Source organism: Hemicordylus capensis, chromosome 6 (assembly GCF_027244095.1).
Source record: "Hemicordylus capensis ecotype Gifberg chromosome 6, rHemCap1.1.pri, whole genome shotgun sequence".
Lineage (NCBI taxonomy): Eukaryota > Metazoa > Chordata > Lepidosauria > Squamata > Cordylidae > Hemicordylus > Hemicordylus capensis.
The window spans coordinates 147,681,282-147,706,193 of NC_069662.1; the positions used below are offsets into that span (position 1 = coordinate 147,681,282).

Genomic DNA, 24,912 nt, shown 5'->3' on the forward strand with positions numbered 1-24,912 from the left:
TTTCTAACAGAAAGGAAATGATTATCCACCCAACTCAAAGTCTTTGCTTCACTTGATTTTTCTTTTCCTATTAGCTCATGCGGTGCCTCCAAGTAAACTGAGTAGGCTTGCTAGTGCCACAGGATAGCTTTGTTTAATGAAAATCTGTTTATCTTGAACATTAAAACCTCTTCTGTGTCAATTGGAGCATCACTTTTAAAAATAAAATATTTTATTAAGTAAAACAGAAAGCCGCCCATGGAACAAAAATAAGCAGAAAGGCTAATGTATTACGTACAGGAGACACACAGGAGAATAGGTTGCCTAGACTGTGTAGGGGAGTTTGTTTTATATCTTGTTTTATTCTAAGTTGCCTTGGGATTGAACTCTTTGAAGGGTGTAGTATCAGATCTCTTAAATACCTACATGTGTGTGTGTGTGTATTCTCTACGAGGAAAACTGAACTTTTTCTTCAATCTCCATAAGGTCAGAAACTCTTCATTTTATATAAGCAAATGGTCTGTTTTCTATATGGCATCGTGAAACTGAAGTGGAAATACCATTATGGTTAAGAACCGAAGAATTGCTGCAGTTAAGGAGAATTTTTACAAAACAATGGGCCATTGATAGTACATGCCAGTAAGAAGATGGCAAATGTACAAAAGAGTTCTGATTCTGTGCTGAAGATCTGATAAACTTGGAGCAGATTTTCCATGTATTCGGACACATTTCCATATGAGATATTTCTGAAATAAAACCCTAAAAAGAATCTTAAAGAAATTACAGGTTGTGAATTGCCTATGGACCCACTGATAATATTGTTAGGATAACTTTATGACAAAATTTCAAAGAAGCATTGTAATTTGATTACTAATATGTTTGTTGCTGCCCATATCTTGGTTGCAGCCCATTGGAGACAGCAAAATCCACACTTTAGCAGAAGCCTTTATTGAACAAATTAACATAGTATAAGAGACTCTCTGGGATGCTTTGTGACCTACAACAGAAATGGTGTGGATAGTTTTTTCATCTATTGGAATTTTTTGAAAGCCTATTTTACTGTGAAAGATGAAGTTTTGAACATTGTTTGACTCTCTGAAATATATGTAATGTTTCACAGGGTGGGTTCACATGACCACTGACATGTCAGTAAGCTGGTAACTTCTCCGTAAAATATTGGGATGCAAGAACATGCATTCCCAGCAAGCGTGACATATGAACCCACCCAAGACCAGTTCCCAAGATTCTCCATCAACTTCTGGCCCCAAGATCTGGAAGTCAGGCAGATAATTTCAAGAGAATGTCAGGTGGAGAATCCCAGGAATGGACTTGGGCAGACTCTGTCACACCCACCAGGAACATACGCTCTTGCATCCCAACATTTTACCGAGAAATTACCAGCTTACTGCTGTGCTGGCAGTTGTTTGAACCTGCCCATAATATTTCATGTTTAAATAATAATTTAAGGTGATGATAAGGAGCAGTTACTACTGGTACTATAATGTTAGACTAATATGGGGAGACTGTAATTCCTTATTGTTTAGATAATGTACACAGTGTCACTTCAAAATACCTTTTCAAGTTCCCGCTGCTGCACACCACACTGCACAGCTAGGAAAGCTCTCTTCAGCCCAGATGCTTCTTCCTCGTGCATCCACATTGTGTTGAACATAGTGTCACCTGGTGTGCATGGTTCTCACCTTCTTAGCCTCACAAGAGCCCTGGGATGCTAGAGATTAGTAACTGATGCCAGGTCACCAAGTGAACTGCAGGGCTGAGTGGAGATTTCCACTCAAGTTTCCCTAGCCCTGGTCCAGCACTTGATTCATTACAGCACACAGACTGTGCCTTGAGTTGGACGGACATAAACTGGTGAGTCATCACACTATGCAACTAACTGGTGGCTGTTGTGTGGGGGAGACATGTTTTGATGTTCTTCAGAGCTGAGCAATAGGAAGGGTAGGTAGGAGTTGCTTTGGACACATACTGGCACCTGATGATCCTCTCCTCTCTCCATGGCAACAGCAACTCCACTATCCTTCTCTGAAAGGAGCATGAGGCAGCCTATATGTGTTGTGAAATTGAGTTGTTAACTCAGCTCTGCTTCTTCCAGGATGAGCACAATCCCTGTCTACCTGTGCTCAGGAGTCCAAACTGAAGCAGGCAGTGTGGATTCCAGAACAGCATCCTCTTTGTTCACTCCAAGCTGAGGAAATGCACACTAGCCCTTCCTGCTTCTTCCAGATCTTGTGCCTGACTCATCTCTCTCTTTCACCCACTGAGGACTCCCTTCTTTGCATCTGTCTGTCTGTCTGTCTAAAGAGAGAAGAAAGCAAGGCTTTTCTGCATGCAACACAGTCCCTTCCTCCCTGAAACATGAGCTATTCAGTAAGAGGCTTCACTGCCACAAGCACCACACAACACATGATTTACCATAGTGGTAACCCAAAGCCAATTTCCTAAGCACTGTTTATGCATGGTCCCTTTTGGCATGAGCTTTTCATAGACAATAATTGGCTCCATAATATGCATGAAATGGGCATGACTTTTTGTGTTCATCTGTGGGAAGGGAAGGATGTTGCCTACAGCAGCTGTTCTCAAGGTTTCTCACATCATGTTATTCTTTTCAGAGATGAAAACATATGCATCATCCTTTCCTTCAAACTCAGATCAGAGAGACACGGGGTTGCACATATGACACTGGCAAGATCTGGCTTAGACTTCACTTATAGCCTCCTAGTGAAGTTGTGTTCTTCAGACATATCCCTGGGCTTAGAAAAGAGTCTCAGGGGCTCATGATACTCACCTGAAATACAAGGTAAGCATTACTACTCCTGAATTCTTCTTCATCTTGGATTTTAATTCAAACTGGAGAGGAATCCTATTCCTTTCTATCTCCCCCACAACCAGACTCCAAACATAAATGTGCCTTGGGAAAAACCTCATTTCCCAGGTCTACTTGTGGGCCTAGCACACTGAACATGTCAAGAAGAGAGGAGAAGGTGGTGGTGAAGAGAGACCTTCCTTCGTCCTTCCTATTTCTGGAGCAGCAACAATAGCCAATTAAGTGTGTTGGAAAGAAGAGAGTGTTGGAGAAACATGGTTTGAAAGTTGTTGTTGTTGTTATTGTTATATTTACATTTATATACTACCTTTCATCTTAAGACCCAAGGGTGGTTAACAACAAGATAAAAGCAATAAAATTCAATAAAAAAAACATTAAAAACAAACACAGCTGGAAATTTTAAAAGCACAGGAGATATCTCACTGGCCAAAAGCCTGAAAAGGCAGTCTCCACTTTCCTCCAAAAGGCTGGAAGAAAGGGATGCAGATCTCAGTTGAGAGCCAGTTCCACAGCCTGGGGGAAGTAACTTGGAGACTGGAGGCTGAGTTGTAGCAGATAGGGCTCAGGGGTACCATAGGGTCCAAATCAATTCAGTAGCTTGATTTACCTCAAGCCTTTTCGCAAGTGTGTGTGTGTGTGTGTGTGTGTGTGTGTGTGTGTGTGTGTGTGTGTGTGTAAATAGCTCAGCATAATCTGAGCCAGTCTAATCTGTGTCTGAAGAGCTCACACATAATAGGGAGCAACAGGTTATAGGGTGAGTTTTACCAAATTAGCCTTTTGTTTTCCTTTTCGGGACAAAGAGCTACTTACTTAAACTGAGTTATATAGATACTATTCTGCTCTTTAACTCGCCTCTTATTTCAAGATGGTGACAGACCTAATTGCTTTCTGTTGAGTACTTTCCCCAATCAGATACATACCCATGGGGGTTAGATGCACCCTTAGCTGAAAAACATTAGTTTATGATCTTTTAGATGAAGAGCCCTCAGCACAAGGTACTGAATATATGGAGCGTAACACATCAGCCTCCAGGGAAACAAAAAAAATGAAGAGATTTATGTGAAGATATTCACATTTGTAATTCACACTACATTTATTATATATGACTCCACAACACTTAATGTAGATTTAAAGAACAAAACAAATGACAGGTCCTGTGATGGGGATCTCTCCACCCCTATTATCCAGAGCTAGCACCAACAGTCAACTATACACCATCCATGCTTAGGCCTAGGGTAGGCCTTGTGCCAAATTCTTCTCTTAATTGTCTGGGGAATAAACACAACAGAGCAGCACAATGGCTTTCCTAGTGAGGCAGAAGTGGGAAGAAAGGAGGAAAATACACTGTAATTGCTTAGCAGTTATTGCTGTCAGGCCATACGTACGTGTGTGTGTGTGTGTGTGTGTGTGCGCGCGCACGTCAAAATCTTTGGGCCCCAATAATTGTATTCCGAACTCCTTTCTTCTCTTGTATTCTAATGTCACCCTGGCATTTATTGAACCAGCTTCTGTTGACAAGAATTTGCCAGTTTCACAGTTTTTCTGTCAGTAGATCCTGAAGAAGTTTCTAGAGACTGGCAAGAAGATGGGCATGCTCGGACCAACAGAAATTAGCACGCACAAAAAAGCAACCCACCTCTCTTATTTTCAGAGACAAAATCATGACACTTTGTATGAGAGGTAACTGTAGAGAGCAATTAAGATAGTATGTGTAAAAGGAATCTTTCAATAGAACTATGGAAACATTTGTGTCATGAAATCTTAGTTGCAGGTAGCAATGTTGTACCAAATTTGATTTGCTTTGAGAGGAGCTGGGGACTTAGCTGCAATTTAAACAGATCCCAATATTCTGTCCTCCATCTGTGGCCTCATCTGGTGCACACCCCCTCCAAGTTGGCCCTCAATTTTGGCACTTTTTTTCACTTAGGAGAGTAAACTGGTCCAAGAGTCTGAGGCACTCATGGTTGGAATATGTGTGCTAACAAACACAAATATTAAACACAGTCTGAATGACCCATGTACCAGTCAAATTGTAGCTAATGACCCAACACACTGTAAGAACAGTGTTAAATGAGTTTAACATTGCCGTCCCCCCTCCCCGCTTTACAAAAATATTATCATCTGAGAGCATAGATCACTGCCTAAAAAAAATGGCTTCATTTTGGAGACAAGACTCTTCACAAAAATAAGAGAAAAATAACTGAATGTAAAGTGAGAGTGCATCTGACCATATGCAGAGGATCTTCCCACAACACTGGGTGACTAAGCACCCTCCATAGAACTTGAATTAGAAAGAAAGTCTCCAGGGAATTTTTAAGGTCTTAAGGGAATTCCTCTCTGTTTAGAAATTAATCACTGTAAGTTCTACATTTGTGCCAATAGTTATTCCATTAATGAATAGACCCATGCACATGATCCTCATCAGTGTAGGAGGTTAAGGGTGTCCATGGAACTGTTCCAGGAGGCTCAGTTTGAATCTGAGCTGAATTCAACCAAACTGCTAGTCTGTGAGCTGGTTCAATGGAACCAGCTGGTGTTCTGGTCTGTTTGGTCAAACTGGGCTATGCTTGTAAAGGGGAAACCGGTGAGGATTCCCCTTTACAAGCAAAGAGATGGGGAAATGGTTAAAAGTGTTTAAAAGGCAGCCGAAGGGAGGTGTGGTGAGTGGACACCTTACCAGCTTCTGAAACAGACAATCTGCCTCCCAGATTAACTGCTTGGCACAAGCAAGCCACGGGGATAGGTACCCCAGCAACACTTTTCCCTGTCTTGGCAACTGCCGCAAAGAAGCAGTCATTCTGCCAGTCCAGTCATCCATTAGCACATATCCATGTTTGCTTTTGCCCAATATAATGCCCTACTTTCCTGAGTTCGCTGATCATTGGGGCTCCCCTCTCCCATGGTTCCCTGCGGTGGCTGATCTGCATACTCTACAACACTAGCCCAAACCCAGGAAATTTGAATGAGAGTAAAGATCTATCCCTGGTCCCGTTGTTTCCCTAGTCTGCCCACATGGTACTGCCCAGAAACATGGAGTGGCCACTACTCCTTGGGAGTATAAAAGTTGCTGCCTGGAGAGGATGGGGTCACATTGTATGAATTCTATTATTTACCAGGAAGAATGGGGGACCACACAAGCGAGGGGCCCTTTTTTTGGAAAGCCTAACTAATAAGCATGCAGTCCAATGGAGGACTGATGCTTACTGAGCCTCTGGTCCTCCTCAGTGGACTGGGGGAGCCACTCTGGCAAATTTGCTGATGGCAAGACATTAAAACCAATGGGAAACGAGGTTAGGGGAATCACAGTCACGAAAAGACTGCAAAAAACAGTGAAAAATAGAAGAAAATCACTCCTGAGCCCCCCAAATCATCCCCTGAGCCCCCAAATCACCCAAGCCCTGAAAATCACCCCAACCCCCAAAGATCACCCCGACCTCCCAAAATCACAACACACCCACCCCAAATTACAAAAAAACTCATAAAACTGCAGATACTCAGGCCCCAGTTGACATGACCTGCCACAATTTCCCAGAATACTTAAAATACTTAAAATTGGGGAAACCATGGTTGGCAAGGGATGACTGTACTGCCTTTTAACAAAAAAGCTCCCAAAGTGATATAATATAGCAGAAGGAATGACAAAATGGTTCACTGTCCCATAGAGATTCAGAATCCCCCCCCCCCCAAAAAAAACCCACACAAAAAGAACATCTATGCTGGGTTGAACAGGGTCAGTTGCTCTCCCACGCCTAAATATAACCACTTTTTAAAGTGCCTCTTTTCCCAGTTAGTAGGGAATACTAATTGGGTTTCAACTTCTTCTTTGCAAGCTTCTTGATGCACAGCAAAAGGTTGGTTGGGGTATTGTTTACTTGTCTGTTTGTTTTTTTATTTTTGCCAATGGTTGGTTCAAAATGGCGATCACTCAGATTAGGCAACAACTCTTTGCAACTAATAGATGGATGCAAACCAAGTTCACAACACATGGGAGGAAGTCCTAGAGGGTCGTTATGGAGATTTGCTTGTTTAATGGATGCCTTGTTGGTTCAAGATGGCATCCACTTAAAATATAGGCAACACCCCTTTGCAACTCTTGCATTGACAATCTGACTCAAACCAAATTCACAGCACATTGGTGGGGTTCTAGGTAAGAGTCGCCATGCTAAAAGGAACAGAAAGTAGGATCCATTGGTTCTCCATAGCACTACCTGTTTCTAATGAACTGACACAGCCACCTGCCATTTTCCTTTCAGAATTCTTTTATTATAGTTTGCAAAGGTTGATCTGTTGCTCTCAGATATTTGCTCTGTTTGTTGTATCATTCATGCCTTTGCAACCCAGATTTACCACCTTCTGCCTCCCTCCACAATTACACTTCTAAGGCTCAAAAAAACCCTTTTGTTTTCCCTTCATTGCTGAGAAGTTGCAGCAGTCCAGAACATCCTGACCTCCTCCTCCTGTTTTATCTGATGCTCATGATTAGCCCCATGAAATATAGGGATGTGCACTCTTAGCCACTATAGCCTCTCAGCAGGAGAAAGAAAACTTTAATCAGATGACTTGGGGCCAGTTTAAGATGATATCCCTAATGGCAAAAGTGTCTGCTGACCTTCAGACATTCATCTTACTTACCTTGAAAATTAATTTTTAAAATAAAGCTAAGGAAGGGGAAGGAAAGACTCTTACTCATGTTGAATGTTATCCTCCATCTCTCACAGCCTTCCTGTGACTTCATCTCACATTTCAGCCCTTGCAAAAAGCTGAAGGATGGTCCCATTATGCCCATTTTAAATAATCACAAAAGGTCCTCACTATCTATCTCTTGAAAAGGAAAAAGGACTCCAGGAAAGCAATTCAAGCGACCAGAATGCCTAGACAGGAAAATGTATGATGACTACAGGAAGAAAAGAGCCTGTTCTTAATGTGAATCGCATTATTAAAAAGTGGCTCGGGTGACTTTTCCTTTCCACTTAGAGAATTATATCATCTTCTAGGATCTCAGACTACTAAACGGAGTATTAGACTTTGACTATCTAGTTTCCCTGCCACTTACCTGTCTGTTTGTGTCTTTTATCATTGCTAGAGATGAAACAGAAGAGTTCTGTTTGTCCTTCACTTTCAATTAGTCCACAGTTTCTGTGGTTTGACAAAATGAGGAGGGACATAGAAGAAGCATCCCTACTACACCTCTGTTTGCTGCACAGTCTGTTCCTGCCAAAATGCTACTTCCCCTGACTCCTATCCATTATTCAAAGTCTTACTTAAAAATAATTTTCAGAAACCAGATTATATCTTAAAATTCTTTCCTGCATGGACTGGAGAAACCGGGCTGGAAGGCTCATGTCAATCGGATCTCTATGAATTAAAAGGCATACTTGCATCTTAGAAGTCTGTGCAGAATCACCCAGCTTGAATAGGTTATGATAATTCTTTTAGCTCTTCCAGATACTACATGGTCTCTCGAAGGAGGTGAAACCTGAGTGAGATCGTCAGCATATGGGATCCTGCAAATTGCTTATGAACGTCCCTGTCAGAGTTCTAAGGAGAAAATCATAAAGCATAAAGGGTGATCACTGTTGTAACGCTGACGTGAGAGGCCCTAGGGGTTTGGTAACTCATCTCCATTACACAGAGCAGAGACTTCGGATGGAATGAGGTGTATGAAGGGAATATCTCATGATAGGCTCCTCTATACACTATTTGAACTGCACTGACAAAATCAGATTTGATGATTTATCAGGGAGAAAATAATCGAGTAATAGATATAGAAGTCAACCTCATTAAGATGTAGATGCATTTGATGTCCTTGAGGCAGGCAATACAGAATTTAAAATGAATGCAGCAGAATAAGCGTCAAGCCATGTATGAAGAAAGCTGAAAGAAGAGGCTATTGAAAAACATGTTGATGGAATATAGAAACTCAATAGTGTGATCCTTGAGGATGAGAGGTATGAAAATATCATTTTCCTGTGTTAGCACGCCCCCCCAGGGCTTCAGTCTATTCACTAGAGAGGCAGAATGGTACATTAGTTCAAGGAAGACTTGGGACATTTTTGATTCAGTGTTAAATGAATCAGTGCTAGGTTTGTTGGCATATCAAGCAAATAACTGATTTGGGGACTGGAAAGTCAGATATAATCTACACTGAGCCTCTCTGTTCAAGTCATTAGCTATTCTATTGATCACGCATCTGCATGTACAGCTTGGTGTCTTGGATCTGAGCTATAATTTGTCATGGGGCAAATGTTTTGTACCTATAACCATTTGAGTGGCCATTTTCAAAACACCAGCTGTCAAGGTCAGGCCCCAATGAAGACAAGACACACTTAAATGGACTAAGATAGGGCCATTTTATTAATGTACAGCAGAAATAAGACTTGCGACAAGATACCTAACTTATCAGTGTGCCAGTACTCCTCCCATGTGGGACAGCCTCCTAAGGAGGGTCATCCCACAACAGGGCAAAGGTCCGGGTGCTGATTCCGTCAAGCACCAGATCCTGACATCCTCTCACCATGAGGCTTTCCCCTGCTGAGGGGAGGGCAACTCGGCCCACCCCAACCAGTGTTGCTTCTAACAGGGATTCCCAGATGTTGTCGACTACAACTCCCATAATCCCCAGCCAAAGGCCATTGCCACTGGGGATGCTGGGAGTTGTAGTGGACAACATTTGGCAATCCCTATTAGAGTCAACAGTGTCCCCAACCCAAACTGCAGAACTCTGAGTTGGTGAGCCGAGCCACCCCACTGAGCAGGGGCCATTCCCAACCCTCTGGGCCGCACAACCCTGAAGGTTGTTCCCTGATTGGCTGATCCCAACCATGTGTGGGGGGAGGCAAGATGGCAGCACCGTGCCTGCTTCATGTGCTGGGGGCACAACCCAAACTGCATCATGCTGGTGCAGTGGCAGGGATCAGCAATCTATTCATCTTCATATTGGAAACAACTACAGTGGGAAGCAATCCCTGGTGCACAGACTGGACTGTACGAAGACCAGGCACAGCCTGAAAGCAAGTCAATCGATGTTCATTGTACCATGCTGACTCAATTAATCAGTCCCATTTCAATGGGAGTAGCTGGTTGTTTTTTGTGCTGGTGGCAGACAAGGAGGAAGAGTAGCAGCTGGTCACCCGTTCACTCACCCAGCCTCTCCCTTGGGAGGGATTGCACCAATTGTTTCAGAGACTCTTAATCAGGAATTTAAGAAATACTGAATTCTGACATCCTATTCTTAGTAACATAGGAAGCTGCCTTATCCAAAGTCAGACCATTGGTCCATCTCAGTGTTGTCTACATTGATTGGCAGCTGCTCTCCAAAGTTTCAGGCAGGAGCCTCTCCCAACAGTACCTGGAGCGTTTCCTCACAGGTCTGTTACAGGTTTGAATATATGAACATAAGAACAGCTGTGCTGGATCAGGCCCATGGCCCATCTAGTCCAGCATCCTGTTTCACACAGTGGCCCACCAGATGCCACTGGGAGCCTACAGGCAGGAGTTGAGGGCATACCCTCTCTCTTGCTGTTATTCCCCTGCAACTGGTATTCAGAGGCATCCTGCCTTTGAGGCTGGAGGTGACCTATAGCCCTCCATAAGAAGAGGGCTGAACTATGGCCCCTCTCCTAAAGGGAATATTTTACAGAGCTCACATACAGAGGCTATTCACACGAGCGTGCAAAACCAGGCTAAGGGAGTGTGCAAAACCAGTCTGGTTTTGCACGCTCGTGTAAACCACCGGGATTGTGGCTGCTCCCTGTGGCCACAGGGAGGTAAACCCACCAAAGTACCCTCCTAGTCAATCAAGGTTAAGAGAGCAAGTGTTCCCTTGACCTCGTTTATTTGATCAAGTATCTGCCATGGTTGCTTGCAACCATGGTGGGCATAGTCGAGGGGATCCCAGTAATGCACCATGCACTCATATGGTGCATTATTGGGGCTCTGGGGGGTGGGGCGCTGCGCGGTGGTGCTTCCCTGCACCCGACCCCCGGAGCTGCCAGGCGAGGCACAGGATAGCCACAGGCGAGCCACTGCTCATCTGGGCGACCCATCCACCCACCCAGTGATGAGTGAGCGCTCATCTGCGGGGAGGGTCGGGCAAACCCACTTACCCTGCAGACTGCCAAGAAGCTCTTCTCACCGATTGTGAGAAGAGCTTCATAGTCTCCCATCCAAAAGCAAACCAAAGTGGACAGCAAAAGGAACAATTAATGCTTGCTACCACAAGATGCTTGCTACCTCCCCTTTTCTCCCCAGGTCTCCTCTTCTAACATTCTTTTACTTTCTTTTTTATATGAAAGGAGAGGGGTTGCTAGCTTCTCTAAGGGCAGGACATCTGTGCACAGGTCTGGCAGGGGAAGGAGAGATGTGGAGCTCCATTTACACAAATCAAGGGGACAGTGCTGAGCATATATGGAGCTCCCCACTCCATTGAAATGAATGGGCAGACTTTGCAGGTTAAGAGACCTCTGTCTACACTGAAGTTCACACATCCACATGAAATCATCAGTTGGGACAATTGTGTTTCAGGTATCTCCCCCCTCCCCAATGATAAATTATGTGTCTGTATTATTAATCAAGAGGAAGTGCTCTCAATCAATAAAAGCTGGGATCAAGAGGAAATAGCAAACTATCACCACTGATGGTATTCAGAAAAATTCATTCTAATGGGTTAATTAATCAATCGACTAAAAAACTTTTAGCAGTTATAACAGGGCTTAGTACGATCACATCAAGGGTTAAAATATTAGAACAATAGTTTATTAAATTGAGCCTTGACAATTTGTTGGCAGATGGAAGACGGATGATAGGCAGTGACCTTTTGATATTTGTCTGATTTGATGTTGTCTGCTGTTACTTATTATTTAGTGTGTATTGATTAGAAGATGAAGAAATGGTCGGTTGCTATTCAGAAGGAACACACCATCAAAGGCTCGATTTGGAGATGAGAGCAAATGTTAGGCAAACCTTACTTGATTTTTCATGTCAGAGTCTTTCTGGAAATGGGACAATTTAAAATGGAGCAGATATGGTACTGTTTAAAAAAAATAAATTTCCTGTTGTTGAAGCAGGTCACTATTACAGGAAGTTTGCTATGTGGGAGAAAAATCTTTGGGGATCCAGATCATACTGGATGCAGAGCAGACTGTGACAGTTATAATAAAATGAGCCCTACAACAGCACAGGGAGGGAGAGAAAATGCTATGGAAACAAAAACTTCCAGCATTGGATATTCTTTGTGTGGACTCACATTGAAATATGACCTTGAATAATTACAAGAGCTGGATGTATTTTCCCCTCATTTCCATATGTTTCCCTCGTCTTTCAGAATCAAAAGGCAAAAAAGTCATTCTTTTATGAATTCATTTCATTTCATTTATTTATTTCCCAGTATGCACAATAATGAAAATGTTGCATTAACTCTTGCCGGATCTTCCAAGTAAGCACCAGAGGCTGCAGTGCACACCAACTCATAAAGTGGACCATCACCCTCAACAAACCTGGGCCTAGCTAGACAGGTACAGGAACATAGGAAACTGCCATATACTGAGTCAGACCATTGGTCCATCTCGCTCAGTATTGTCTACGCAGACTGGCAATGGCTTCTCCAAGGTTGCAGGCAGAAGTCTCTCTCAGCCATATCTTGGAGATGCCAGGGAGGGAACTTGGAACCTAGATGCTCTTCCCAGAGTGGCTCCATCCCCTAAGGGGAATATCTTACAGTGCTCACATGTAGCACTGCTTAGCTAAGGGGACAAGTTGTGCTTGCTACCACAAGACCAGCTCTCCTCCCTGAATGGAGGAGAGCTGCAGGAGCACGCTCAAACAGCAGGATTTGCTGAGCTAGCCCAGAGTGGTGTCTGCCCTCCTGAAAACAGCCATGAAGGTGATATCTGGAGTACATTAGTCAGTGAGCTTCAGGCAGAATATTTGCCTAGAGCCACAGCTAAGCTCTTGCATCTACAGACAGAAAGCATAATAGGCCAGCTCACCCATTATCACTGAAAAAGACCATGCACAGCCCAGCTAATGACCCCAGGGAAACTAGGCCAGAAACCCTTATCCCTCATCTTCCAGTCCAGCAGGCCAGAGCAAATCACCATGGAGACCCTCAATGGAGGTCCAGCCCAGTTTGAAGAAAGCCAGAGATTAGCTCTTTGTCACAGCATGACAAGGGTTGTAAAGCATTTTTTAAAACTTCCCCTGTTCCTGGACAAACATTGAATGAATTACATATATATATATATATATATATATATATATATATACACACACACACACATATATATATAATGAATCCTATTATTTATTTATTTATTTATTTATTTATTTATTTATTTATTTATTTATTTATTATCAGATTCGTACACCGCCCCAAACTTTTATCTCTGGGCAATTAACAATAACATAAAACAAGTTAAAAACATATACAAAAAATTAAAACAATTTAACAATTTTAAAATAAACCAGAGATTAAAACCTAAAAAATTTAAAAGCTGAGAAAGCTTGGGCGAACAGATGGGTTTTCATTAATTTTTTTAAAAACTGCCAAAGATGGGGAGGATCGTATCTCAGCAGGGAGCTCATTCCACAATCTCGGGGCAGTGACCAAGAAGGTCCATCTCTGTGAAGCCACCAAACAAGTTGGCGGTAACTGAAGATGGACCTCCTCAGATGACCTCAGTGGGTGATGGGGCTCGTAGTGAAGAAGACGCTCTCTTAAATATCCAAGGCCTAAGCCATTTAGGGCTTTATAAGTTATAACTAGCACTTTGTATTTTGTGCGGAAACCTATTGGCAGCCAGTGTAGCTCCATCAGTACAGGAGTAACATGGTCTCTCCAAGATGACCCAGAGACCAACCTGTCTGCCGCATTCTGAACCAACTGAAGTTTCCAGGCTACATACAAAGGCAGCCCCATGTACAGCGCATAACAGAAGTCAAGTCTGAAAGTTACTAACAGATGTACCACTGTTTTGAGGTCATTGATCTCGAGAAACAGGTGCAGCTGGCATATCAGCCGGAGCTGATAAAAAGCACCCCTGGCCACCTTCCCAACCTGAGAAACCAGGGAGAGGTGTGAATCCAGAAGTACTCCTAGATTGCGAACCTGTTCCTAGGAATCATATATATGAGAGACAATGCAATATGATGAACATATATATAATTTACAATTCTGTTAATTGTATTTACCTGAATCGAAGACTAGCCAGCTCCCCTGCCTCTCTGCAGTCTTGCGACTGCATCGAGGCAGCTCTCTCAAATGTCCAAATAAGGGCAAGAGAGTCAAGGGAGAGGGGCACAGAACCACGGGTCCATTGGACCTGCAGTTCCACATTACAGCTTTGGTTGTCTTTGGTGGAAAAGACAGGATATACATGTTTTAAAACAAAATGAAATGAAATATCCCAGACCTGGAGGATCCAAAAGGCCTAGTTTGGTTTGGTTTGGTTTTTCATTCATAGGAATGGGCCTTGGTGGCAATTCCCAGCAGGAGAAACAGTGAAATGCTACTTTGACTGCCTCCCCACTTGTTGCCACTCGGCTTTTGCATATATCTGTACTGGTATGCAAGCTGGGAATTAAAGAGTCCTTCCCACTCTAAACTATGTAACAATAATGTGCACCCTAATGGCTAGCAGCCATTGCACCTGGAACTCCTTATAGAGGTCAGTGCAGGCGATCTGCCTCCAACCAGCAAAATACCAAAGAATGTACAAGGGGAGCCTGCAACACAAAAGAATCTGAACCATTTAATTTTCATTTTGAAAAATAAAACACTATTTATTTGGCTTCAATTATAGAGCAATCATCCTCCTCTGAATGGGCCTCACAGACATTCACTACAACTTTTTCCTCTTAATTAGATGTTTGTGAATTTAAAGGTTTCTACCGTGACTTGGGGAGCAAAACAAAAACACAATTTCTATGCTAATTGAATTCTCTTATTTCCACCCATTTCTCACAATCAAGTCCCCTTGATATATTTAATCGTTTTGCAATGGTTCCCATGGCAACTCTGCTAGGTTATGGTGTAGCCAAAGACTACAATGATCATGCAGCCTGGCCTTGCCAAGTGAGGAATTTTTTCATTTCTCTCTCACACATGCTGCCTGCCTTCCCTTCCAGGGGAAAGTTCTCAACAAAATGACCTAAACCATCCCTTGCCCCTTGGGATCGTCTAGGAAGATACTAATTTGAATTCATGTAACGAAACCCTGGAAAGAAGTGTTGGAAGGTGGGGAATTGGAGTAGAGAAATTGATGTGGGGTGGTTAGGAACACAGGAAGCTGCCTTATACCGAGTCCGACTCTTGGTCCATCTAGCTCAGTATTGTCTATACTGACTGGCAGCAGTTCTCCAAGGTTTCAGGCAGGAGTCTCTCCCAATCCTACTTGTTCCTAGTTCCCTCCCTGGCATCTCCAAGAGAGAGTTGAGAGAGATCCCTGCCTGCAGCCTTAGAGAATCTGCTGCCAGTCTGTGTAGACAATACTGAGCTAGATAGACCAATGGTCTGACTGGCAGCTTCCTTTGTTCCTATGCCAGGGTGTGAAGCTGGAAGATTCTACATGTGAGCAGATGCTCTACCACCGAGCTATGACCTGTTTTATAGCTGTTTCCCTCAATAAATAATATTATGTAGATTTAACTAAGAGTTTATTCAGAAACAACTCCTCCTTAGCGTCCTGGGCCCTGGTGTAGTGCATGGTGCCTGGGCCCATAGGAGGGCCTCCTCTCGGGCTGCCCCTCTTCTTTGAAACACCCTTCCCACCCAGATTCATTCAGCCCCCTCCTTAGTGGCTTTTAAGGCCCTTAAGACCTACCTTTTTTGCCAGGCTTTTGCCCTTTAATTGTTTAAAAAAAATATTGCTATTGTTATTGTTCACCACCCAGAGTCTTTGGAGGAGGCGGTATACAAGAAATTTTAATAAATAAATAAATAAAATTTCTCTTTCTCCTTTCTCTCCCTTTCCCTTTCTGACTCCACTCCCACACTCTCTACAGGATCCCCATTGAGACAAACTTCTCAAAAACAAAACATAAGAGATTACTAGATAGAATACAACATGGTCCCATCAGGATTGTCTTACAGCAGACAAAGCTCACATGTAGTCTCCCTTCCGATGGCAAACCAGGACAAACCTTGCGTAGCAAAGGGGATAATTAATTGATGCTCACTAGCCCCAGACCACCTCTCCATCCTGCAGGGAGGGTTCAGCATGTTTCTCTCACCTGCTGTTTCCCTCCCTCTAAAACTGCTTTTCTCCCCATTTAGTTCTAACTACATGTCTGCAAGGTAAACATGCATCTGTAATACTGCCAGTGGGATTCCCGAGATTCAAGACTACCATTGCATTCCTTCGTGCACGATAGTATGAATTTGCAGCACTACTTTAGCTCTAAAAGAATACTTGCTGTTGTGTGTGCCATGGTTCATTCCTCTTCATGCACTGCAATCATGTATACTGAGAAGTAAGTCCAACGGAGTTCAGTCCAATGGATGAAGCCTTAGGCCTTTGCACACAAAAGGACCCACCTGCAGAAGATCATGCAGAACTCTATAAAATAACCTATATTATACTGGATTCAGAAAGCCACTATACGTACACCATAAATAGCTATTTAGTGGAATGGATGCTCTTTAAACAACTTTCAGTGTCTGGGACAATCGCCCTATTATGCTTAACTTGTACCCTATACAATAAGGTAGTTGTTCACATGGGCAAATGTGGGTGGGAGCCTGAGAGAAAGCAGGAACCTACGTCCCCACTCTCACACAACATTATCCTGATCAGTGCACTGCTGCCCACAGACCCACACGCACCCACATGAGTGTCACTGTGGCAAGCCAGGCAGTGATTTGGAGGTGGGGGGAAGGAAGCCAAGCTACCAGGCATCCCACAATGCACCACATGAATATCGCGGTGCATTGGGAATGGCCAGTGCTGTTGGGCCACTCCTTCCTGGAACTCCACTCCTTCCCCCGGGCTCTCTGACCAAGGTGGCTGCTGACACCCTCCTACCTCACTTTAAGTCTGGGTTTAATATCTGGGCTAGTGGAGGAGTGGTGGGATTGAAAGCAATCGTGGTGCTACACACAACCAGCCCTACCTGGGCTAGCCTTGTCCTACTCAGGTAGGGCTGGTCATGTGAGGACCTTATTGTCTGTGTGCTCTGTATGCAAACTTGCATATTAGTGGGCAGCATGAATGCACAGCATTACAGAGCCATAATGCTGTACCCTGGAGCTGCTGCGTATTTCAAAGCAAGCCCCCAAGCTGTACTGAAGCAATGGATACAGACGCAACATTTCCACAGGTTTCCCCATTGTTGTGAATGCTGCTTCCATATCCACTGCTGCAGAACAGCATCAGGGCTGCCTTGGAAGTATGCAGCAGCCCCTGGTCGCAGCATCACGCAGCTCTGTAACACCGTGCATCATGTTAATCAGTATATTTGTTTATGTCTTACATGGAGTGTGAGCTTTTTGGCCTGCTGGTGGGGCAGCTGCAGAAGAAAAGGTTGTTGCATACCACCCCTCTCTCCTCTTCCCCTGCCCCCAATGCTGATGGCACCTCCTCACTGCAAATGGGAGAGAAAGCTCCTATTTGCAGATGGAATGGGAAGGAGGAGGCAGTGATGGAGCAATTATCTTGGCTGGGTGCCATCCCAGATCCAGGATGAGTTGCACACCTCTGGGGATGAGATGGGGTGAGATGATCTTATGTCCAAGACCCCACAAGGTGAACCTGGGAAGGGCAGATATTGTGGAGATAGAGAGTGGGCCTTCTGAGGACCATGGGCAACTACCAAGGTGGCAACTTCTGATGATCCCAGCTGTGAAACAGCGGTAACGAATATGCTATAAGACTCCAGTTCTCTCTTCTCACAAGGACAATGCAATGGTTGCCCCTGGAATTTCCTACTACCTGGTGATGGAGAGCATCAAAACTTGAAAAATGCTTCAGAAATTACAAGTAATATTTTCTCCCACATTGTTTCCATTCCTGCAGGCCTTACCAAAGAAAAGCCACATCCTTTCCTATGCATTCCACTGAAACTCCCACACTACCCTGTTTTCTTACTCCCTTTCCAGCATGTAGCACTTCTGGCTATCCAGCAATGACCTTATGGCACTCTTCACGTCACACCCAGCAGCCCAGCAGAAGCCGCAGCAAATACTTTCCATTGTAATAATCTCAGCTCGTTCCACTCCCAAATCCCTGTGGACTTCCCACTCCAGCATCTCTCTGCTGGGAGCGAGTCTAGCCTATTAACTAATTTATCAACATTTACATTACAAACATTAACTAATTAAGCAACATCTCTTCTTCATAGGTTCCATGTACATCATTAGTAAAACTTTAGACTGGGAAAAAGGATCTCAAGGGTACAAATACCTCTAGCCTTTCAGTCAATCATTTCAACTTTCATTTCGCCCTCCTACAAAGGCACAGAAAATGTAAGTGGTGACTCAGTGTGTGTGTCACTTGGCTCTTTAATCCTCCTGAGCTTTGTATGCTTATTGGTACACTTATAAAACAGTTACTCTCTAAATGCCATTAATGAATTTCCACCTTGGCCCTCTTCTCACTCCCCCACCCCTTCTTCTCCCAGCTTAATTTACAGACATGTTCATTTCCAAGAAATTGGCTGTAGCTGATACAGTAGTGTAATGCAGCCCGCATGGCATTATATACTACAGAATGAGGATGCTAGGCCACTTGAAAGAGGAGGGGGTGTTACTGTTCTGCCCCAATTGTAAACTTCTCAGAAATATTTGCTGCTGAAATAGAAGACTAGATATACTAGAGTTCTTCTTTGTAAGACCCCATCAATCCTAAGTGCAGTTCCCTGATTCATTGGGCCTGTGTGAAGCTTTGGCCAAAGCTGAACACTGTGGGCAATCCCCCTGGCATCATGTGGAGGCAGCTGTTCCCACCATGCAGTGCTGTACTCTACCCAGTAGCAGGGGGTTCCTTTAAAGGAAATGGAGCTCAGCCCTTCCCAGAGCTAAAGCTCTTAAGAGAGGGCTTCCTGTCTTTTAAAGGGCCCTCACAGCACTGAGAAAAGCACAGTGAGAAATGGAGAAGTCAGCACAGTGAGAAATGGCTCTCATGTTGAAGGGGTTTTTTTTAACCAAGAAAACATAAGAACATAGGTTGCTGCCCTATGCCAAGTCAGTCTATCGGTCCATCTAACTCAGAGTTGTTTATACAGACTAGCAGCAGCTTCTCCAAGGTTGCAGGCAGGAATCTCTCTCAGTCCTATCTTGGAGGTGCCAGGGCGGGAACTTTGAACCTTCTGCATGCAAGCATGCAGGTGCTCGTCCCAGAGCAGCCCCATCCCCTAAGGGGAATACCTTATAGTGCTCACACAAGTAGTGTCCATTCAAATGCAAACTGGGGGGGGGAGGAACCTGCTTAGCAAAGGGGACAATTCATGTGTGTGACCACTTCTACAAGACCAGCTCAACTCCTCTAAGTGGCCTCCATCTGAAAAACAGTGAAGAACACTGAGATAGACCTTTGGTCCAGTCCAAACGGGTTCTCCATCTGATAGGATTGTCAAAGGAAAGGTCTTTGGGAGCCCAAGGTCATTTGTTCTTCAATGAAATGAAATGAATAAAATAAAATACCTACATTTTTTTAAAAAGAAGAAAAGCAGTAGCTGACATCCTGAGTAACAAAACTCTTGCTTAACAATGATATTTGTATAATCATCATGCTACCACCAGAAGTTCATGTTGTTGTGTCAGGGATGTGTGGGGAATTGTGTAAAAGATTCATTTAAAACAAATGAGACATGCTGCATTTGTGCAAGCAGAAGTATTCTTATGGCAACACAATACTAGTCTGGAGCCCAAGCTCCAGACTTAGCACAAGGAGCTAGCGCAACAGCTTTGCACTAGTGTGACATCCTCCTACAAGCCCTTCACTAGGCAAGATGGCAATCAGTATTTGGATGGTTGATAACATCCCTAGTTCTTGGCCCAGTCTGACTGCATCTTTCTTCAGGACCAGCCTAGGTGTTGTTGGTCCTGTAAATGAAATATTAAAATGGTTCCTGGCTTTGCATCCTTGAACTCCTCAGCCTGAATGCCCTTCTAGAACCAACATGCTTAAATCTGTGGCTTATTGAATATCATCATCCTGCTCCCATAATCACGGCAGTCATTTTCTTGGTCTTAAGGGTGCTCGTTGTCCATCTGTCCTCCATACCTGAATGCACACTCCAGGGTGTAGGATGCAGTACCCTATTATGGATAACCAATACGTTAGTGAAGACCTATCTTGGTAGCAAGGGAATGAATTCTAACTTGAGTTTGTTTAGCACATTTTTATATGACCCCATATACAAATCTCTGGGCTGTTTACAATTTCAAAACACAAACAAAACAATAGATCCATTAAAACGGTTCAAAATATAAATAGACATAACTTTAAAATTCAAAAACTTTACATCTTATGGATGAAAAAAGCCTGATTAAACAGTTATGTTTTCAGATTTTTCTTAAAAACGTCCCGAGATGGGGAGGCTCTAATTCTGTTTGTAGCGCGTTCCAAAGAGTTAAAATGGTCTATAAATGAAGCCAGTTTTTACCAATTTACCAAAATGCAACAAACTTGGATACTCTTCTAACTTTGTAATCTCCTACATATATGAGCAGTTCACATGACCATAAACTGTGTAGGAAATGAGTCCTACCCAGGTTTGGGAGCTGAGTGGGCACCAGCAACAGTAGGAGACAGGGAGCTTGTCTGTCAATCCCCAGCTGGGTAGGATGATTTTTCTGCCTACTTCATTCAGAATCTGGGGACAGAATCTGGGTAGGGCATGCTCGTCCTATGCAGCTGGGACTTGACAGACCATCAAGACTCATTTCCTACCTAGTTTATGGCCATGTGAACTGGTAGGTTTATCAACTTTGGGGTGGGGGGTGGATTCTGATCTCCAGGTATAGACTTGGGACAGAGATAGAAGTAGAGCCCAGTGGTTTCTGTTGAGTCTGGGACAGAACCCAGCAGTGCAAAAGAGCATAGAGCTCAGTGCAATATTCATAGTAGTGCAAAAGCTATTTATTCATAATAAGTGCACAGGTTTTTTTTAAAAAGCTGAAGAAGAAAGCAAATGCATCTTGGTTTTCTGGCAACTAGCTCCAAAGTCAAAAATTGCCCAAGCAGGTTTGTTCCTGAAAAGTTGGCAACCTTACCCACATTAGAACATACATAAAGAGACTGCAGAATATAAACTGCAGCCTCTTGCTCACACCTTTGTATGGTCCAAGATTGTTGTGTTCACAGAAAAGCTGGACTTTTTAAAGGCAAGGATTATTATTATTATTATTTTTAAATCCAGTCTGGCAAATTGACATTATTACTAGATTAATTAGAGTTTCAATATTGTACCTACCACTGAGCTGTTGACAGAATGGGATTTAGCCGAAATCAGCGGATCCAATTAGACCCAGGGGTCCGTAAATCGAGCACTTCCACAGTACAAATTATTGGTGACGTTTTCTAAGCAGTGATTGACGGGGAAAGCGGCACACATGTTTTCTATATTGCTGTAGAATGTCCTTCTTCCAGGGACTCTGAAGCAATTCAAGAACACCAACGTTTAGCTCAGCCTCCATTTTGCCCCTTTGACCATGCTTTATCTGGTTTCACAAAGCAATTTCCCATTCAGCTTGTACAACATTCTTCTAGTGTCAGACCCTACAAAAGAACCGGTCATGAGGAGTTCTTAAGGACTGCACATTGCCCTGTTTCCTAAGGAACTTCTGTGTTCCATTCCATGTTCCATCCCCTGCTAACTGGGCAAAGAGGCACATTTTAACTCAGTGGCTCTCTTGCATTTAGCAGGAACTTTTCCAAATGGTGCGTGAATGCAACTTCACCACACTTAGGCTGGGCAGGGGGTGGGTGAGGTTTCATATGAGGGAACCATTTACAGTGACATCAGGATGGTGCCAGATGGAGCCATTTATTTTTATATTATTTATTTATTGTTCAATTTATATACCACATTTTATAAAAACTCATCCCAAGGCAGTTCATACAGCCAGTGGCATTATTCAGCTTCCCCCACCCCCAATAATTCAGTTGCTGCACATTATGGAATAGCCTCCTTTTATGGAATACCCCATTAATGGAATAGCCTCCCCAGTGAGGTTCACCTGGCTTCATCACTTGTTCTTTTAGATGCCAGGTAAAGACTTTTTTTACACACTCAGGCCTTTTAAATTAAAAATTTTAAATTTGATTTTTAAACTGGTTTTATAAGAGTTTTAAAATTGTTTTGTATTGTATTTTGTATTCCCCCCCCCCCGGTATGTTATTATTTAATGTGTTATGTGTGTTTTTTTTAGTTTATGTTTTAATGCTGTGTTGTGAGCCACCCAGAAAACAATTTGTTATGGGGCGGCTAACAAAGTTTTTCTTGCTGTTATTATACGTGTCCTTAAAAAGTAGCACTTTGGTGCAATGCTCAAAACAGCTTAACTTTAGGCACTTCTGCCACAGTAAAGCCACTCATCTGGGAAAGCGCCAGGAGAGCAGCATTTGTCACCATATAGCCCAACACAATGTTGGGCTAAATGTGGGAGTGGGGTCCAGGAAATCACAGGCTGCTTAGCTTAACGTCTGTTGCAGGCAAATTGATGGAAAGCATCCTCAAAGATAAAATCTTTAAGCATATAGAAGAACAGGCCCTGCTGAAGGAGAACCAGCATGGCTTCTGCAAAGGTGAATCTTGTGTCACTAACCTTTTGGAGTTCTTTGAGAGTGTCAACAGGTATGTGGATAAAGGTAATCCAGTTGACATAGTGTACTTGGGCTTTCAAAAAGCTTTCGACCAAGTTCCTCATCAAAGACTCTTGAGAAAACCTAGCAGTCATGGGATAAGGGGACAGGTTAATTTGTGGATTGGTAACTGGTTGAAGGAGAAGAAACAGAGGGTAGGTATAAATGGATAGTTCCCTAAATGGATGGGAAGAAAGAAGTGGGATCCCCCAGGGATCGATACTGGGACCAGCGCTCTTTAACTTGCTCATAAATGATCTAGAAAATGAGGTAAGCAGCAAGGTGGCCAAATTTGCAGATGACACCAAACTATTTAGGGTGGTGAAATCCAAAAGAGATTGTGAAGAGCTCCAAAAGGATCTCTCCAAACTGAGGGAGTGGGCAACAAAATAGCAAATGCAGTTCAGTGTAAGCAAGTGTAAAGTGATGCATACTGGGGCAAAAAAACCCAACCTCACATATATGCTGGATGGGGTCTGAGCTGTAAGTAACTGACCAGGAGAGAAATCTTGGGGTTATGGTGGACACTACAGCTCATTGAAATTGTTGACTCAATGTGCAGCAGCTGTGAAAAAGGCCAATTCCATGCTTGGAATCATGAGGAAGGAGTTTGAAAATAACATTGCTAATATTATAATAGCACTTACAATAGCAATAGCACTTACATTTATATACCGCTCTATAGCCGGAGCTCTCTAAGCGGTTTACAACGATTTAGCATATTGCCCCCAACATTCTGGGTACTCATTTTACCGACCTCGGAAGGATGGAAGGCTGAGTCAACCTTGAGCCCCTGGTCAGAATCGAACTTGTAACCTTCTGGTTACAGGGCAGCAGTTTTACCACTGCGCCACCAGGGGCTCTTGCAATGGTATAATGCCCTTATACCATGAGGAAGGAGTTTGAAAATAACATTGCTAATATTATAATGCCCTTATACAAAACTATGGTGCAGCTACATTTGGAGTACTGAGTGCAGTTGTAGTCACCATATCTTAAGAAGGACATTGTAAAACTGGAAAAGGTGCAGAAGAGACCAAGATGTTCAGGAGTCTAGAGCACCTTCCTTACAAGGCAAGGCTACAACACCTGGGGCTTTTTAGTTTAGAAAAAAGATGGCTGAGGGGAGACATAATAGAAGTCTATAAAATCATTCAAAATAAAAAGCATTGTATGGAGAAAGTTGATAGAGAGAAATGTTTCTCCCTCTCGCATAACACTAGAACCAGAAGTCATCCCATGAAACTGATTGCATATACACCACCTAGAGATGTACATCTCAGGCGGGATAGATAGATAGATAGATAGATAGATAGATAGATAGATAGATAGATAGATAGATAGCCAAGACATTTAGGACTGACAAAAGGAAGTACTTTTTCATACAACACATCATAACCTATGGAATTCTCTGCCACAAGATGTGGTAACAGCCATCAGATGGCTTTAAGAGGGGTTTATATAAATTCATGGAGGACAGGTCTATCAATGGCTACTAATCCAGTAGCTAGAGGTCACCTCCAGCCACAGAGGCAAGATGCCTCTAAATACCAGTTGCAGGGGAGTAGCAGAAGGAGAGAGCTCTTGCTTGTGGGCATCTGGTAGGCCACTGCGTGAAATAGGATGCTGGACTAGATGGGCTTTGGGCATGCTCCATCAGGGCTGTTCTTATGTTCTATGTTCTTATGTCAACAGCTGCTGCTGGTGGCTCCCTTAGGTTTCTTTTTAGACCGTGAGCAATTTTTCGGAAAGGGAACCATTTTCCAATCCCTTTTCTCATTCCTTTTGTGATGTAAACCACTTTGTGAACTTCTCTGTTGAAATGTTATGTCAGGAGCAGCATTTTCACCGTGCAACCCTCATGAACAGTTTCAGGTGGCACAGAGGGCTTCCTGGGGAAGGGGAGGGCATCAAAAATTACACTTTCCCACTGCACCCATGCAGTTAGTTTGAAGTTCTGTTAGGGTTCTTTCTCACTGCACCAGTGTATCCTTGCCCTATATGTCAGCCTCCATTGAATATTGGGGGGGAAACAAGAGGGGGAGACTGGTCTAGATCTTGGTCTAATCTAGCATGGCAGTTCTTAAACAATTCTTAGTCTAATGTGAACTAGCACTTGACTAGCGTTAAGCTATGGAATGCACTGCTACAAGATGTCATAGTAGTGACAATTAACTCACATTAATTTTTTAAAAGGATTCTATCAATGGCCATTAGCTGTGACAATCAATGGAACCTCCATGTTCAGGGGCAGTATACTGTGATATAACATGCTGGAGCCAGCCAACA

At 43.3% G+C, this 24,912-nt stretch overlaps 1 long non-coding RNA gene across 1 annotated transcript; it reads right to left on the reverse strand.

Annotated features, from left to right (window-relative positions):
• Window positions 1-15,344: 15,344 nt before the first annotated feature.
• Window positions 15,345-22,709, reverse strand: LOC128328736 (uncharacterized). The gene is made up of 3 exons (XR_008309373.1): window positions 22,587-22,709; window positions 21,233-21,413; window positions 15,345-16,355 (listed from the first exon to the last, which is right to left on the reverse strand). It is a non-coding gene; the product is annotated as an uncharacterized LOC128328736 (long non-coding RNA).
• Window positions 22,710-24,912: the final 2,203 nt, after the last annotated feature.